Below are 18135 nucleotides of genomic sequence, written 5' to 3'. Positions count from 1 at the left end.
TATCTTTGGCCCTGCTGAAAATCGTATCATACTGGAGTTGATGAAAAAAATCGATAGACAAATCCCAGTGCAAGGTATGGCCTCCCGCAAGCAACTTGATTCCGAGTCAACGGGAACACCTGAGCATGAGCCTGTAGAAGAGTATGAAGTCGACTTAATGAAATGCGAATCAACAATCCCGGGCTGTTGTAATGGTTCCCTACTAAGAGGATGTCTGTTTCCCAATAAATTAATACATGTTACTATACATTATTGTGGTTTCAATTCACATTTCTAAACCTAATGCATGAATTATTATTAGCAATACATTTGACATTTATTATATTCAGTCCTATCTTAATTCTCTTTCCTAATCCTAGTGAGGGATAGGGAATCTGCCATAGGGCGCTGACACCACCTACAAGGAGGCTCCCTCAAGGCCCAGGACTATGTCCCTACCCGTTTTGGGCTTACCATCGCTTGTGATTGGGTTTACTCGCCTTTCCCTCCACACCAACCTATCCACTCATAGGACTTAGTAAGGAATTAAGACTAGGCCAATGATATAATAATCTCAAATGTATCATGAATGCATATGAAATTAAGTATGACTGTCATACATATTGTAGTCTATATTAATATTACTACTAAGTTCTGCATAAGAACTTTATCAGGCTTCATATATTAAGCATACATATCCAGCACATCCCCATGCATACCACTAAGAACAAAGATGTAACTGCCTGTAACTTAATAACAGATCTGATTTGATCTGATTGATGGTGATGTTACTGGATGCTTTGATTCCTTTCCTTTATATCTCTCAATGTGGGGGAGAGGTCACACCTCTTCATCATGTATGCCCTTTGGCAAGAGACACCCTTTCACATGGGAACATGGAGAGAAAGCATATTTAGGGGCAGTTATTAAAGGGAAAGTAAGGTTGTTAGTGGCACAATTGAGGACCGGTTCGCATTATCTCAGGTGCGAAACTGGTAGGTGGAAAAGGCCTAAAGAGGTATGGGAAGAGAGAACTTGCTTGTCCTGCAGGATGGGTGCAAATGAAACAGAATGGCACTTTCTCATTGAGTGCACAACGTATGATGATATCTATGCTTAGTATGAGATCATCTTGAAGGCTGACAGCATTCACCGTTTATTTGACGAGGATAAGATCAACCAGACTGCTAGCTTTCTAGTCAAGATACATAGTAGGAGATTAGACATTGAAAGGAATATGCATATTGTTTAGGGCTGCGAATCCTTGGTCACATAGATCGATCAGTCTTGTGGACGTCAGTAAAATCATTCATTCATTAATTTTTTTTTTTTTGGTGTTAGAAATTATCAAGATCACTTTTATTTTAATTTTAGTAGGCTAAAATTAAATACTTTAAAATATGTAATTTAAATTATTAAATATTAAATATATTAAATAAAATTTATTTAATCTTGAAAATTAAAATTTTAATATATTTATATTTTTAAATATTTTTGATTTATATAAGTTGACTTTAATTTCAATTTTTTTTTTAAAGTTTTTCGTCATTGAATTTCATCCATTTTTTTTTGGCGTCAAATTCATTCGAATTCAAACCTTGTGACATAGGTGCTAAGAAGATAGAAAATGGTATGATTGTGCTAAGAAAATAAAACACAGTATTATTTAAGGGGTATTAGTCACACTTTTTCAATAACCCTCCTTCACAAATAATTAATAATTTAATAGTCATTAAATTATATTTGTTTTAAATGGGATATGCTTAATTAAACATAATAAATAAGGTTTTATAATATTATTTTAGAACAATATATAAATGTTACAAGGGTATTGACCCCTAATAACATTCTGTTTTAACTCTCCCCCTTAATGATTTTTTTTGATCGGTAATATTAATATTTATTATTAAGAAGTAAACTGTAGTACATACTAAGCCATCATACATCCACACCACCATCTGAAAACTAAACCACCCTACCAAAACCATACTGTTCATCTCATAGAAACATCAAAAAACCCTTCCCCCAACCCCACTGTAGAAAAAAGTTCCATTACAACATGCTGTAATGACATAAACTGTTTAACAGAGAAAAACACGAAATAGATACTAAGTCAAAAAAATTTATGTACCAAGGGGTACTATTGATCGTCCAAATTCTTCAACCATCTGCAGCATTGTGTGAGCTCGAAGCATCTGCCAACCCGAAAGAGCCACCCACCGCACCACCTTGCTCAATCTGTCTAGCCAACTCTGAAGAGAGCCGTCTGGTGATCAGCCTCCTTCACACCTCGTCCACCAACCTAGCCTCCACGCCCGCCTGTCTAATTATTTCTTCAAGCTCCATTATTTGAACATATACCACTAGGCCCTCCCATCCTCTCCTAGCGTCATCTCTGAATCAAGCTTTGACCTCGCGGCGTCGTAGAAACGAAATTCGTGAGTGTCTAACCCGAAGCTCAACATTGTTCTCTGGAATACCTTCAAATAGATTAAATCCCCAACTTGGAACGGCCTACTCCAACAAAAACTCCAAGTTTAGCAGGTAAGCATGTAGAACAATCATCCTCATCACCCTCCTAACCTCCTCACACCCATGCCCCAAGTCCAGTCCCCAAGCCATGATTAGAGAATAAATATTAGCTCTTGACCGATATCTATGGCCGATTACCGCCACCTCCTCACCTAAAACCAACTGAACCGCTTTCAAGAACAGAGGGTCTTTAGCCAAAAACATATTCTCGAGCTTCTTCATCAGGATGGGACCCCAGAAAGCCGACATCAGCTTTGAAGATTTCAAGGTAAAATTTGCTTCCATTCTGGAGGTCCTCAGAAAACGTCGAACTTTGCAAAAAACCTTCAAGCTTTGCAAAGAACATGTAGCCTTCTCTACCAAACTTACAGAAAATCCACATAGAATACGCGAAAATACCAATATTAGAAATTAAGGAGGCACGCTCCACAACCGCCGCCATTTCAGAAAGCATTTCGCATTAATTGCCGATTAACTCGACCCAGACTTACAACTTTGGATAAAAAGCCGGCCGCAAGTCGCACATATCGAATTTGCAGGAGTACAATTCTTGGCAAGGGTGTCTTAACTCCATCACATGATGCAATCATTACTATCTCGCCGCCTCACCTCCCCTTTGGAAAGCTCACACGCCACGTTTGATAGACTGTCAACAATGACATTCCCACCTCTTTTAACATGGGGAATACAAAAATCTTGGAAGGATTTTAGTTTTTCACAAATAATATGTATGAATTTATTTAGTTTCCAACACGGGGTGTCACCTTTGATCAAGGCATTGATCACTACCTGGGAATCCCCTTCCAAGTGGACTTTCGATGCCTTCATGTTCATTGCCAAGTCAGCCGCTAACAACGCCGCTTGAGCCTCCGCCTCATTATTGGTTCCCTCCTGTAATCTTCTAGCTCCTGTGAATAGGATCTTCCCCTCGTCATCGCAGGCCACACACCCCGCACTTGAAATGCCCAGATTCCCTTTTGAGGCTCCATCAAAGTTAATCTTCACCCAACCCCTCTCAGGTTTTGACCAAGTCACCACATCAGTTTCAAGAGGACTGCTCATTGGATAAACCCTGGGAAACCTAGCTTGTTGGTTCGGGTTCTGGCACCGGTTCGGGTTTGAAGAATCGGCACGACAAAATTTTGAAAAGGGGTTTGGGTTCGTTAGTACAAAAAAATGTAAATTTTATATATATATATATATATATATATATTAATATTTGTGCAGCCTATAAGCATGAATTAAGATTAGTATGTCACATAGCATCGTATAAACAACAAAACAAACATAAACTTGTAATCTTAGCATCATGATCGTACCATAATAGCATCATATACATCAAGTTTAATATCAAAATGACAAAATATTCAAGTATCATTGTTTCAATTTTCAACAATATAAAGTTTAATCATCAAATGGATCAACTAATTCATCCTCCTCCTCATCATTGACATTAGATGAGCCAATGCCTCTTGCACCTGCACTTGCGCTATAAGTTTGCTCGCTCTCCAAGTCATCAAGTGTCAATGCAAGAAGCTGAGAAACGGGAGCATCCAAATCAATATGCTTTGGCTCTATATCCCACATCTTCGTTTCCCCTTCTGTGTAGTCACCTTGTCTATGTGAAAGAAGACGTAGGTTGTAATGCACATATACTAAATTCTTCGCTCTTTTTGATAGCAACCTATTGCACTTTACTGAGTGGATGAAAGAGTATGTGCTCCAATTTCTTTCTGACGTAGATGAACTAGCAACCTATGAAGACAAAGTAAAGAATTAAAGTTATACATTAATAAATTAAAAAATTAAAAATTACTAGCAATATCAGAGCCCATGTTTCAACACTAGGTACTCTAGGATTGTAGTGAGCCCATTCAGCTTGACCTTTTGTGTAGGTCTTAGTGTTTGTGTTTCCCTTGTTTTATCCTTGCCGTAGATCTGAACCGTTTTCTCTTTTGTAGTGTTAGGTCATGGCTAGGAAAGCCAAGGGAGGTGGCCGTGTTGGTGGCCGCAATAGAGCCAGAGGTGGGGGACGGGATTGAGGTTCCGACCGCCATAGTCCTTCGCCACCACCCACTCATGTGAGTGTGGAGCAGGAGCAGTTTGTTCATCAAGATGAGCAACATGCAGGAGAGCAGGTTCCCGAAAGGGAAGAGTTGAGACAGATGTTTCAGGAGGTTCTAGCCAGGCTAGGCCCATCAGCCCATCCATGCTCAGGTTGGGGAGTCGCATCAGCAGGTTTTGGAGAGAGAGAGAGAGAGAGAGAGAGAGAGAGAGAGGTCCCAACTGACCAGGACTCAGCTCCCATGGGTCACATGAGGGACTTGATGAGGTCCAACCCTCCTTTCTTTGACGGTAAAGGTACCGGTCTCGAGGCAGAGACCTGGCTTATTAGTTTAGATCGGTGTTTCGCCATGTTATCATATGGTAGCAACACCAAGGCGAGATGTGCTATCATGCGTCTCGAGAGTTTTGCATCTATCTGGTGGAGATTAGAGGAGGAGAGGATCGGTGTGAGCATTAACACCCTATTATGGGAGATCTTTCTGGAGAGATTTAGGGTACGATTTCTCTCACCCCAATGGAGGCAGTCTCGAGCAAACGAGTTCTACGCTTTGCACCAGTATGGTTTGTTAGTAGATCAGTTTGAGTATCGGTTCTATGAGCTTAAACAATATGTCGGTATTGGCAACAATGAGGTGATGCTTGTTCAACACTTCTTGAGGGGTCTTAATGACTGCATTAGTGGAGGAGTGAGTGTTTGAGTCAGCTTCAGTTGAGGTAGCCGTGGCGAAAGCCAGGCTGGTAGAGCAGAACCTTAGCCATGCACATGGTGGTCAGCCTGGAGTGCAGATAGGGAGTGTACCTTTCAGTGGGCCTAGTGTTCGTGGGAACCAGTCCCAGCGAGCTGCACCGTTTAGGAGTCGTCAAGCACCCGCTAAGGGTGGACAACACCAGCAGCAACAACAACCGCCGAGACCGAAACAGTTCCAAGGCCAACAGGGTGGCAACTCTCAGCATAGGAGGAACAAGAACTGGCAAAGGAGCAGTCAAGGTCTTCCAAGGCAGTCCTCTCAGGTTGCATCTCAGGCCCCTAGCAGGGGAAGCTTCCAGCAGTCCAGTGGGCCGACTGGAGGTAGAGGACTTGGTAGGGGAGCTTGCTTCTCTTGTGGACAGTTTGGTCACATAGCCGCTCAGTGCCCTCAATGTTCGCACCAGACGGGGAGCCAGAGGCCAACATCATCAGAGCCGACAGTAGGGGATGCAGGTAGATCCCATAGAGTATTTTCAGCGGTTGATGACCACCAGGCTGAGAATTAGGGTACAGTTATTGAGGCCGCAGGTGTGTTGTGTGGTATTCCTATCTCTGTGCTTTTTGACTTCGGTGCTTCAGATTCTTGCATTTCTTCGTCCATTGTGGAGCGGTGTGGGCTCGCGTCTGCTAAGCAGGCGGATAGGTGGCAAGTAGAGTTGGCCACCAGAGTGCGTGTGTCCGTAGATGCCCTTGTTCCCAGTTGTGAGTTGGACCTAGGACCCTTTGTTACTTCTGTTGACCTTCGAGTCATTCCTTTAGGGTTCCTAGCGGGGCATTACATTTGGTATCAGGTAGCACTGCTACCAAAATATAAACCTGCCCTTTCTCCTTGTTCGTGCTCGCTGTGTTCACAGCCAGAGAGCTTATGTTTTCGATTTTTATTTTATACAGGTATATATATATATACAGGTATATATATTTTTATATATATATATGGTCTTAAAAAAATAATAATAATATAGTATTGTTTGGGATATGTAGAAATAGTGAATATTGGTGGAATTTGGTTTTTATGTTTTATTATATGTTTTAATATGATATATTTATATGGGTATATATTCGATGAATATATATCTATATACATATATCATATTATTATATATATTTATTTCGGAATTTTATTTTATTTTATTGAAAACATATATTTGGGTTTCTTTTATTAATTAATCATGAATATATGTTAGGGGGTTATTTTTATTTCTTTAAATGTGGTTAATTTTAGCCTTACTGGACAAATGACGACTCTGAATTTCTTTTATCAGCGTAGTTGTATTTTCTATAATTCTTAAATATCGATATTTGCAAGTATTTAATGCTTTTGACTGTTTTAAAAAGATTGGCTGTATTAGGATCTTTAGTGAAAATGGTATCTCTGGTAAGAGCTTATTTGCGTTGCAATTCTTGTTTTGAGTTGTCGTTATGTCGTAATGCTTGTTGTACCGTCTGGATCAGGTGTTGTTTGTGTAACCCTGTTGATGTGAACCGTTGTGTGTTTTGTTCCAAATGGTCGATCTTGGGTTATTGAATTGTGTTTTCTTCACTTGTATTTTTGTCAAGATTAGATATGGCAGTCAGTTTCGCCATAGGGCCTTGTAGAGAGATCGTATTTGTTAGTGTCCTAGGAGAGAGTGGCTTTCGAGCGGGGGCCGCACCCGAAGTGGTTGGCAGGATAACCCCTCGAAAGTCAGTTAATAAGTGATAATCTAATAATTGATTAGGGGGTGGGTAGTTGTAATGCTAATTAATATATTGTACCCCGCACATGGTTGAGTGCTCGTATAGGCTCAAGATGTAGTGGGAAGGCCTGGAATGACAAACCTACTGCCTTGTCTTCACAAAGGGTTGGTAAGGTCTGCATGATACGTAGATGGAGCCGGGGTTTCGGGAAAGGTTACCAGGATAACCCAGGATGGGGGTCGGGACCTATGGAGGCCTACCTAGGGTAACCATCTTAAGCCATGCGATGACACTCTCTCCTTAGGGTCACTGGTGTATTGTGAGTTCGAGTCACATGAGTTTTGTGGAGTCATGTTGTACTATCGTACTTGTTTTGTTTATGCTTACTTGAGGGTCTTCTGCTATCTCCTAGCACGATGGGGTGATTCCATTTTGGGATCACATGGTCGAGTGGTAGTGCCACTTCCCATCGGATATTCTTGTTCATATCTTCATGCGAGGATTGGCTTCGCTGGTGTACTTGTGATTTGTGATTCGTGTATCATCACATGTTCGTGATTATTGTACATTTGAGACCCATGTGGTCATTGTATTAGTAAACTATGTAACCTTGGGATTGTAATTTATGTGATTTCATATGTACTATTGGAAGCCATGTAATTATTGAATATTATAATCTTAATTCAGTTGAATGTATGTTATTTTAGTTATCTTTATTCTTATGTGTAAATGCTTCATTGAAAGTAAATATATTGTATCACCTTAAATCTTTCAATGTGGAATTCAATTTTATGAATATGATTTAATTAGATGTATTTGAGTTCCCTAATTAGATGGATAATTGGATTAACCTTATGATATTGTTTGAGTTACAAATTAATCTTCGTTGGTAACTGTTGACGTGTATTTTGTACACAGCCTAACACAGAATAAAATACCTAAGGGTATCTTATCCTCTCTTGAGAAAATAGTCTCTAACTGCTGAAGATTCGCATAAAGGATCAGTTAGGATGACTCCAAGGTTCCTTTTAGTAGGGTCTCTACATGTGGATAAGCTCGCCGTGGTATGATGTGATTTGCTGGAATCACAAGGGGACTTACATTTGGTGATTGAATTTCCGATCTACTTTGCTAGAACACAAGCTCTCACTAACTTAGATTAAAAAAAGGGAAAAAGGAAGGGGGTGAAGAGAGGATCTAATCCTAATACTAAGAATGTAGGAGCAATGATTTGATTTTTGATGAAACTCCAACTAGGTCTTGTTTTGACATCAATGGAACATCTACACAAGGCTAGTGCGATCTTCTCAGGGAAGCTTTATGATGTTCAAATCATCACCGCAGGCATAGACACCATCAAGTTGATGCATATCAATGAAGAAGCGACAAATTGAAATTGAGCTTAAGCTAAACGATTCCAGTTGACTACACAAGGCAAGTCTGCAATCAACAAACTGCTAGTAGTATGGATATACGAATTCCATCATTAATCAATCACATTTCCTCCATTCATCTAATCATCTACCATCTAAGATTGAAGACTCAACAAGAAACCATGCAAATTGCAAGAAACGACACACTTCACCATTACTTAAATGAAAATGGAGTTTGTTTACAATCTATGGCAACAATTTCTTGCCTTGTCCTCCTATTCTACTCTAATTACTATTCTATCAACTATATTCTAACTCTTCCAACTATTTACATGCTATCTCTAACTTATTGCTAATTAATCTTTACAAATGAAATGCCTGGGCTTATATAGTGCCCACAATACAATTTGATGGCTTAGATCAATTCAAGATCAATGGCCAAGATTCAACAATGAAAACCCTAATTAGGGTTTGTTACAACCATTACATAACATTTAATGCTTGACCAATGACAAAATTGTATTGCTTGGACACATGTCCCTTCTAGAAAAATCGACCAATGGATAGCCGGGGTAGGTACATCGGAGTTTGTGCCACCTTCCATGAGTTAAGTACATTGAATCTGGACATGCTGAGGTGGACCACACTGACTGGAGGAGTGATGACTGGGATGCCACCTCATCTGACACTTGTAACTTGGTAGATATTCAACTTGATGTTGTTGAGAAGCTTGCTTTAATTAATTCATTTGGAACTATTTACTTCTTCAACGAACCTTTGTTCTAACTCCCTGTGTCCTTGATGTGCAAGACGATTGATGTACCTTGCCTTGGAATGCTGGATTTGGAAGAGGTCGCCCTTGTCCTTGCTTGATCGTCCCGGCGAAGACCGTCCTTGATCCGACTTGATTTTCCTTGAAGAGATCTCCATTTGATGCCTACACAACATTTCAAAATTAGTAACATGATTTTGCAATACATAACATAAATTAGAGAGCAAATTTTAGGAAACTTAATGATAAGTCCTTTATTAATCATTTCTTAAAAACGACTGAGCTAAGGGAAAACAAATTTTCAAAATTCAAAATTAAGGCAATGACGAACAAAATTCGAAATTAAAACAAGAGATCTTGCCATACCTTATTTGAGAGCTTAACTCTAAAATGCAAAATAAAGGAATTCGCCTAGGCAAAAATCAAAATTTGATGGCTTCGACGTGATCTTGAAGGATAATAAACGTCCTCTTTGTCCATTCGCCACCCTTGGGGATATCTTTGATGTGTTCCTCAATGTCCTTGGCAAGTTCGCCTAACTTGAAACTCGAACTCCTTTGATAATGCTTGCACCTTCCCTTTGAAATTCGCTCCTCCTCTTGAATGATACTTTCGCACTTCCTTTGTATACTCCAAATCGCATATGAAAGAGGATGCTTGAATAATGATTTAAAAATGAAATAAACACCTCCTTTTATAAGCACTTTCCTCATGCATTACCTTAGGCCGACTTGGTGAAAACAAAGATAATTAAAAGCCATTTTTAATAAGAACCAAGGCCGACTTTTGTAAAATAAACCCAAGCGCTCAATTTGATTTTATAATTAATTAACAAATAATTAATTAAATGCCTTGGTTAACAAATTCGATTTTTTTTCACAAGGCAAAAACAATTAATTAATTAATATCAAGCGCAACATTTAAATGCTAATTTAATAGGATTTTCAAACTTATCGATCTTAGCATTTAAAAAAAATTAAAAAAAATGTTTGTTTGAGCGCCAAATATATTTTGAAAATGAAGTATACGTACCTCATCGCCCTGGTCCCTGACTGAGGGACAGGAGCGATCCATTACTTTGGTCATGATTCTTGCATTTTTGACGTCCAAAGTCTTCATCTCCACGTTCAAAATCGACCATTTTGTCGGGTCCTTCGAGTTTGAGTGTCTTGCTTGTGTGAACAAGTGCCTTTGGATGTATCATCGCCCTGGTCCCTTGGAGAGGGACAGGAGCGATCTTGATGTTTTCACTTGAAATTCTCCATTTTGATATCAACTTTTCCTTGTATGGTGAATAATAACCTTGCTTGTTCATTCCATGCTTGTATCACTTGACTTTTATGAGGCATTTGGATGTTAGAAGGATCATCGCCCTTGTCCCTTGGAGAGGGACAGGAGCGATCCTTGTCTTTTCTCCATTTTAAGCTCAAATTGGTAATATTTAACGTCTATCTCCCTTTGTATCGCCTTCCAAACGATGTTTAAAACCTTGTGCAACCTTGTTTTAACGTGATCTTTAAAGGATATCATGTGTTTTAGTAAATATCGCCCTGGTCCCTTCCTGAGGGACAGGAGCGATCCTAGTGTCCTGGCTCAAATTTGCAAACTTTTGATCTTCGTTCTTCGTTCATTGCCTTCCAAAGGACGTCCTTGACCTTGCCTATCCTTGCCTTGTCTTGGTTTTGACGGGACATGAGTGTTTTGATGAAAATCGCTTTGGTCCTTGTCCAAAGGACAGGAGCGATATAGGCTCTTTATACAAATTGGTGATCGTTTGACGTTTGAAGCCTTTGGTATATCACCCTCGAAGGACACCTTAGACCTTTTACCACCTTGCAAAACCTTGACTTGGCATGAATTTTACATGAATTGGCAAATATAATAGATATCGCTCTGGTCCCTTCCTGAGGGACAGGAGCGAACTTCAAGGTTTTGAGTTTGTCCTTGTTTCGACCAATTTGCCATCACTTTCATTGCGTAGAATGAAGTCCCTTTGAACACCTTGGACGCTTGAAACTTTTGAAATCTATGCCTTTATGGAAATATCGCTCTGGTCCCTTCCCAAGGGACAGGAGCGAATTAGGTGTCTTGATGCAAATCTTTCACTTTGGTGATCTTCGTAACTTTGTGCTTGATTGAGACACCTTAAAACATCTTTGCCACCTTGTACTTCGCCTTGAAGTGTCTTGAATTTGGAGGAAAAGGCAACATAACTAAGATATCGCCCTGGTCCCTTGGAAAGGGACAGGAGCGAATTTGTACTTGTAGTCTCCATCACACTTCGCCAGCTTCCAAATTTATCTTCAACGGTCTCGTAATGTCCCCTTTCATTCATCCATGCCTTGGAATTCATTGTAACTTGGCAAGAAATTTGTCTAAGACAAAAATCGCTCTGGTCCCTGCCTGAGGGACAGGAGCGAACTTGGGCATTTGGGTCCCTTGTTGACGTTTAATAATCTTCAATTTGTCTTCAATGGGTTCATTTCACCTCCTTCCTTGCCTTCAAACATAAACTTGACTTGATCTTTGCCTGAATTTTGTCTTGTGAAGAACTTCGCTCTGGTCCCTTGGAGAGGGACGGGAGCTACAAAGAATTTCGCTCTGGTCCCTGACTGAGGGACAGGAGCGACTTTGACATTCTGGACCATTCTCCTTCACGACGGTACTTCAAGTTATATTCATTTGATAAAATGCATCTCCTTGGACCTCTTCAAATCGTCAAGTCGTCAAAATCCTGCAAGGACAAAGCAATATTTGATTTTAAGCTTCGGTCCTTCACTGAGGGACAGGAGCGAAATTTGCTCTCTAGGCCAAATCGTTACAATTTTCATCAAAAAATGTCTTGGCTAAGGAAGATATCATCTTACTTAATGCTATGAATAAAAGTTAATGTCCAAAAAAGGTCTAAAATTGTGCATATAAAGAAAATCGCTCTGGTCCTTCAGTGAGGGACAGGAGCGAAATTGACCTTCTAGGCAAAAACTTCATCATTTCATTGTTTTTGATCAAGTTTGGATGCTCTATCATGCTCATTTCGTCCTTCACCATGCCTTTGATGTCTCAATTCGTCCAAACACGGTCAGGAATGACTCCACTAAGCTTTTTCGCTCTGGACCCTTGGTGAGGGACACGAGCGATTCGCCTTGGACCCTTGGAGAGGGACAGGAGCTCTTTTCGCTCTGGACCCTTGGAGAAGGACAGGAGCGAAATTTGACTTTTCGAACTCTCTATCAGGATAAATTTTATTTCTTATACTTTAAGTTATATTCCATATATACTTTCAGGATGTTTGAGAGTGGTTTCAGACCTCCAGGAGTTATATTGCAAAATCTAGTTTTTGGAGGTTTTTTCAGTTTCCAGACTTAATCAAATTCAGGATTAGGACATTCCAGACTTAGCCAAATTTCAGGATCAGGACCTCACTCAAGCCGGACTTGCTACCTTATTGATCTCCCCGATAGCACTCAAAATGCAAAGGCTAACTAACAAAACCCTAAAAGACCAAAAAAAAACAAACCCTAAAAAGCAAAAAACATGGGTCCCCATTTGCAATGGGGCGATGTGTGAAATGGTCACAACAGTAACCCTTTAGGAATTCTTGTGTTAGACTTCCGCTTGTGTTATTAAACGTTCAATGTAATAATTAATGCACTTAATCTTTAAAATTTTTTTTTATTTCACCCTTTAGTTGCCTAGTAGTGTTGTTTTCTTTTAGGGTTTCTGGCGGGGCATTACATGCAACCTATGAAGACAAAGTAAACTATAAATAAACTTGTGATAAATTTTAATTAATTAAACTTGTGATAAAACTTTTACAGCGAGGGGTTGTAGCTGTTGGAAGCATGCACCATGGAAGTACCACCAGCTATGAGCATCCTTCTTGGATCTATGACGAAGTGCATCAACACTTAGACCATTCCCATTTGTGAATTCTATGAACTCGTTTGTAACAATATCTCGCAAATCATCATCAGGATATAGTCTAAGAAATGCTGCCTTGTACCCATCAGATACTTCTAGATCTCTCCATGGTGGAATCCTTCCTGGTTTATCAAGAAATTGATTGCTATAGTACTTTGGTGTGAAGGCATAGGCAAGAAGATGCAAAGGAGTGGTCATCTTATTCCACCTTTCTACAATAATTGCTTTCACTTCTTTGAAGAATTTCTCCTCGGGGTCATTCTCTTTTGCATTTATAGTGAACTTTATTTTTTCAAGCATTGAATCAATGCCATCATAAATCTCACCAATGCAAGGCCTATCCATGTCGGTATTGCAAATCATACTCATAATGGCTTAGTGATACTTAGGAGATATGTAACAAGATCCCACCATTTCTCATTCAATATTCTCTCCCTAATTTTTTCTGCCCTCTCATTGCTGCTTTGCTTCCATACAATCCAATTGTTGCTGATCACCATATTGCATAGTGCCACACTAACTTTCACAAGTCATCTTAAGCCGATTGTGTTTGATGCAAAACGGGTCTCAACAACCTATAAAACAAATTAATGCCAAAATGATTAAAAAATAAACCCCAACTTTAAAGAAGAATACACAATATAGCTTACACAATGATATTATGAACATTGAAATTTAAAAAATCAGAAAATCTAAAATTAAATTACTATTTCACTTACCTTCAATAGCTCCAAATTCGAAAAGGATCTAAAAATCCCTTGAGACATGTGGTGGTTTGTGATGAACATCTGGATGTTCTCAGCCTGTGCAACACATCTTTGATCCATTTAATTTTAGTCCCAATCCTTTGTAGCATAAGATTGAGTGAATGGACCGCACAAGGTGTCCAAAAGATGTGATCATAGTGTTCCTCAACCAACAAACCAGAAGCTCTTCAATTTCTTGCATTGTCCGTTATGACTTGGACAACATTGCAGGGTCCCACTGACTCAATGGCTGAGATGAGAATTTCTGCAATAAATTGGCCATCTTTTACTTGGCCTTCACAATCCACAACTTTCAAAAACATTGCCCCTTTAGGGGACACTGCTATGACATTGATCAATGGACGATTTTTAGCATCTTTCCACCCATCTGAAACAATTGTTACACCTGTCTCAACCCATGAATCCCTTATGGGTTTCAATGCATTTTCAACCCTCTTCACCTCTTTTTCCAATAATGTTCCACATACCTTCTCATAACCTGGGCCCTTATACCCTCTTGGAGCTTCATTAACACTCTTCAACATTTGCTTCCAATATGGGGAGCGAACAACATTGAAAGCCAACCCATTTGCATATATGCACCTTGCTACATCTTGGTCAGCAATGTCTCTACTCTCATTATGAAATGCGGTTTTTAAAGGCCCCTTTGTTCTTTTGCGTGTCAAGGGTGGTTCACTTTCAGGTTCATTTGTGGAAAAGAAGGGGTGGTCTTCTACTACAACATCAGGATTAGATGGGGCTTGCATTCCCCTTGTTTTCTTTGGTGCGGTTTGATTCAATCTGTGGGCTTCTCTCTCTTCTGCCTCCTCATGCTCCCTAATATATTTCATCACTGTCTCATCTGGTATAGGTTTACCATCTTTTCCAAGGCATTTTTTGATGCCTCTTCCTTTTATTCCACACAAATGGCCTACCACCCGATAATATGAACTATTACTTTCAATACCACATCCTTGGCATCTCCAATGGAATCCCCCACCTCTTGGAAGTGGGTTTAAAATGTCAACATACTTCCATAAGCGAGAACTTGGATCATTTCTTGATTTGTAATTGTTTGTTCATTGTTAATGGAGCAAGAGGTAGATACCATTCTAGTTCCTATGGCAAGAAATAACATAAACATATTCAAAAACAAAAACAAAATAATGAAAACAATTGATGTTCATGTTTGACAATTTGTGAAACAAAAATAGCTGGAAAAAAATGTTAAAAAACCTACCTCTTGTAGCCAATGGGAGCTTGCAAATGTATGGAAATGATGCTGCAACACTTGTTGAAGCTTAAAAAGTCAGTCTTCAATTCCAACTATTTGATCTTGGAAGCCAAATTTTGTTCACCCTTTCTTCAACCTGCTGTCAAAAAAATTTTGTTTGCAACACAAATGAGGAGAAATGAGCCAAGATTATGTTTTAGAAGTCACTTTTAGGGTATAAAATTAATTCCCTATTCTAGCACTCACTCTAGAAGCAATAGTGTGGCTTTCATCGTTGAGTTATATATTCGTGAAAGCTACCCATACTTATAGAATGGCAAGCTCAGTTCTCTCGTTCAGAACAGCTCTTAAGCATGAATACTTGTGCATTAGAATCTGGGCTATTTAAATTGCTTAGCAATATTTATTGGTTGCTTAAATGGAATGACTGAATGTTGTAACTTTTTAAAGAAATTTTATATTTAGCTATAAGAAATCATAAATGGTAAATCTAATACCACATTGTATCCTACTCTCACAATCTATACCTATTATTTGTATTTACTTGCTTTTTAATTTATTATTCATATTGCTATATTTTAATTTTCTATATAATACAGAAGAATACAAAATAATTATATACTTATGTTTATAATAGTTTTAGCTATTAACTTTATTTAATGTCTAAGTAATTAGCATATAAAAGTATATTGGAAGATATTGTAGTATTTATATATCTAGCAAATTTCTCTTCCTTTCTTTTTGCATGTTGTCTTGGATCATTTGATATATATACCGTTTTAAGTTTTTAAGGAATGGTCTAATTTTCTCATAAATAATGGTTTAAGTATATTGGAAGATATTGTAGTATTTATATATCTAGCAAATTTCTCTTCCTTTCTTTTTGCATGTTGTCTTGGATCATTTGATATATATACCGTTTTAAAGTTTTTAAGGAATGATCTAATTTTCTCATAAATAATGGTTTAAAATTTGTATAGTAAATTCATTGGTTTGAAGATTTATTTATAAAGTTGATTGTATATTGTAAATTCTGCATCTTTCGAAGGATTGATTGATTTTAGTTTTACGTTTGTCTATGAGATTCAAAGGGGCATGTTTACATAAATAAAAAAAGATACAAGGATTTCTAAAATTAGATCTCGAATAGTAATTCGACGGAAATAATGTATTGAATTTTATGAAATATGTGTTGATGTTAATACAATTGTAGATAAATAAAGTTATATCATAATACTTTTTTGATAGAATAACCTTTTAAAAATTGCTACTAAAATTTAGGCAATAATTGAAATATTGATTTACAAATAGTCCTTCAAATTTGTGCTAAAGTTGGACAAGATAACTCAAATTTTAAATTCTTGTTTGCGTTCAATACCATAAATTCTATCAATTCCGTAGATTCTTGAAAATGTTTTATTTAATAAGAATATTGAAAATTCTATCATAATTGACTAATTTTGAATTAATTAGAATATGAACTATAATGCTAAAAAACAAACATCATACATTACCATACTACGTATATACCCTTGAAATTCTCTAGAATGAAAACCATCTTTGTTGAAATGGATCATATGCAAGTAATTCCATATAAACTACCTAAAAAAATGAAAATGAATTTCATGCTTTCTGAATGAATCTACACCCTTCAGAAATCTTATAAACATTGTTAAATTAGTCCAGACATGATGATACAAGTATTTTAGGAAAATAAGTAAATAGATTGAATTTACAAAATATAAAATAAATAAGATGAGAACCATACAAGCATAGATTTTACACATTACACAAAATATACTCAGGGAAAACCCTTTCAGGTTAAAAATCTCATAAAGCATTATCTTATTAAAACACTTAGAAAATATAGTCTATTAAAAATAGACTGAACCTGGGTGCACTTCTCCTTACTTTAACATTGCCAATAATACCTTATGTGTATAGTGACATAACTCACTATGAAAATGCCAAATTCACACCCTCTCAAATGAGAGAGAACCTCCTCAAATATAGGAGGAAGGGTGACAAAATGCCTAAAGGGATATTAACCACACCTTTCCAATAACCCCATTTGTAAATAATTAATAATCTAATAATTATTTGATTATAATTATTTTAAATGGGATATGCTTTAGAAAGCTTATAATATATAAGGTTTTATAGCCTTATATTAGAACTATAAATAAATGCTATAAAGGTATGACCCCTAATAACATTATGTTCTAACACTTATCAATGAGAGAATGTACTTCAAAAGGATGAGAATTATTCCCTTGTTTATCTTTAAAGCATATTTTTATCTCTGATTATTTTGGTTGCATTAGTACCCTTGTTATTATATCTGGGCATCCATCCTACAGTAATCTAGGAAGGCAGAGTGATTCCTATCTACACAACTTCATCTTTTAGTTGGAGCAACACATTGTAATTATTATCATTTATCTTTTTAATTTCATCCTTGTAGGCTCAAATTATACACTAGAGCACTATCATGTAATATAGTTGGTTATTTTTTTATCATGTTTTTGTTTGATACCCTAGGGCTGGGTGGCAAATGGATGCAAAGAAATACCTATTTTCTATACCTGAGCATACACGCATGGGAAGAAATAAAGGTGATGGGTTGGGATTTGAGGATTCATGTTTGGTTGGACATCGACTCTTGAATCCGCATGTAATAGAGCATATTCATTCCCCTCTTGCTTGGGAATGGCTGGGATAAGGAGTTGCACAAATGGATGGGTCGATGAGGAATGAGTAATTGATGTTTGGCCCTTGGTAGGTCAATACCCAAGCTGAAGCAATGGAGATCAACCAAATCAGGAAAAGAGAGAAGTACCTGCGAGTGACCCAATGGTGACTCCAGGTGTTTGTTTCATTGATCAAATGGAAGGACCTATCGTTTTATGTACATTATAGATGTGATCCACCCTATTTGGAAACAAGACTTTTCAGTCCATGTGCAGCAATAATGGTTGTTTGCATCTTTAAATTAGATATAAAGAAAAAGATGATCTTTCAGAATAAAGAGTGCAAATGCAGGCACTCAAAGACATTTCAAATGCATATCACCCTTGTCTATTTTC

At 37.8% G+C, this 18135-nt stretch overlaps 1 protein-coding gene across 3 annotated transcripts in view; it reads left to right on the top strand.

Annotated features, from left to right (window-relative positions):
* The window catches only part of LOC131060795 (midasin), a 198644-nt gene that overhangs the window by 18533 nt on the left and 161976 nt on the right, over positions 1-18135 (top strand). The gene's annotated exons all lie outside the window — the stretch shown is intronic.

Source organism: Cryptomeria japonica, chromosome 10 (genome assembly GCF_030272615.1).
Source record: "Cryptomeria japonica chromosome 10, Sugi_1.0, whole genome shotgun sequence".
NCBI classification, from domain to species: Eukaryota; Viridiplantae; Streptophyta; class Pinopsida; order Cupressales; family Cupressaceae; genus Cryptomeria; species Cryptomeria japonica.
The sequence above is the reverse complement of the archived record's forward strand: the minus strand, read 5'-3'. Positions and strand labels throughout refer to the sequence as shown.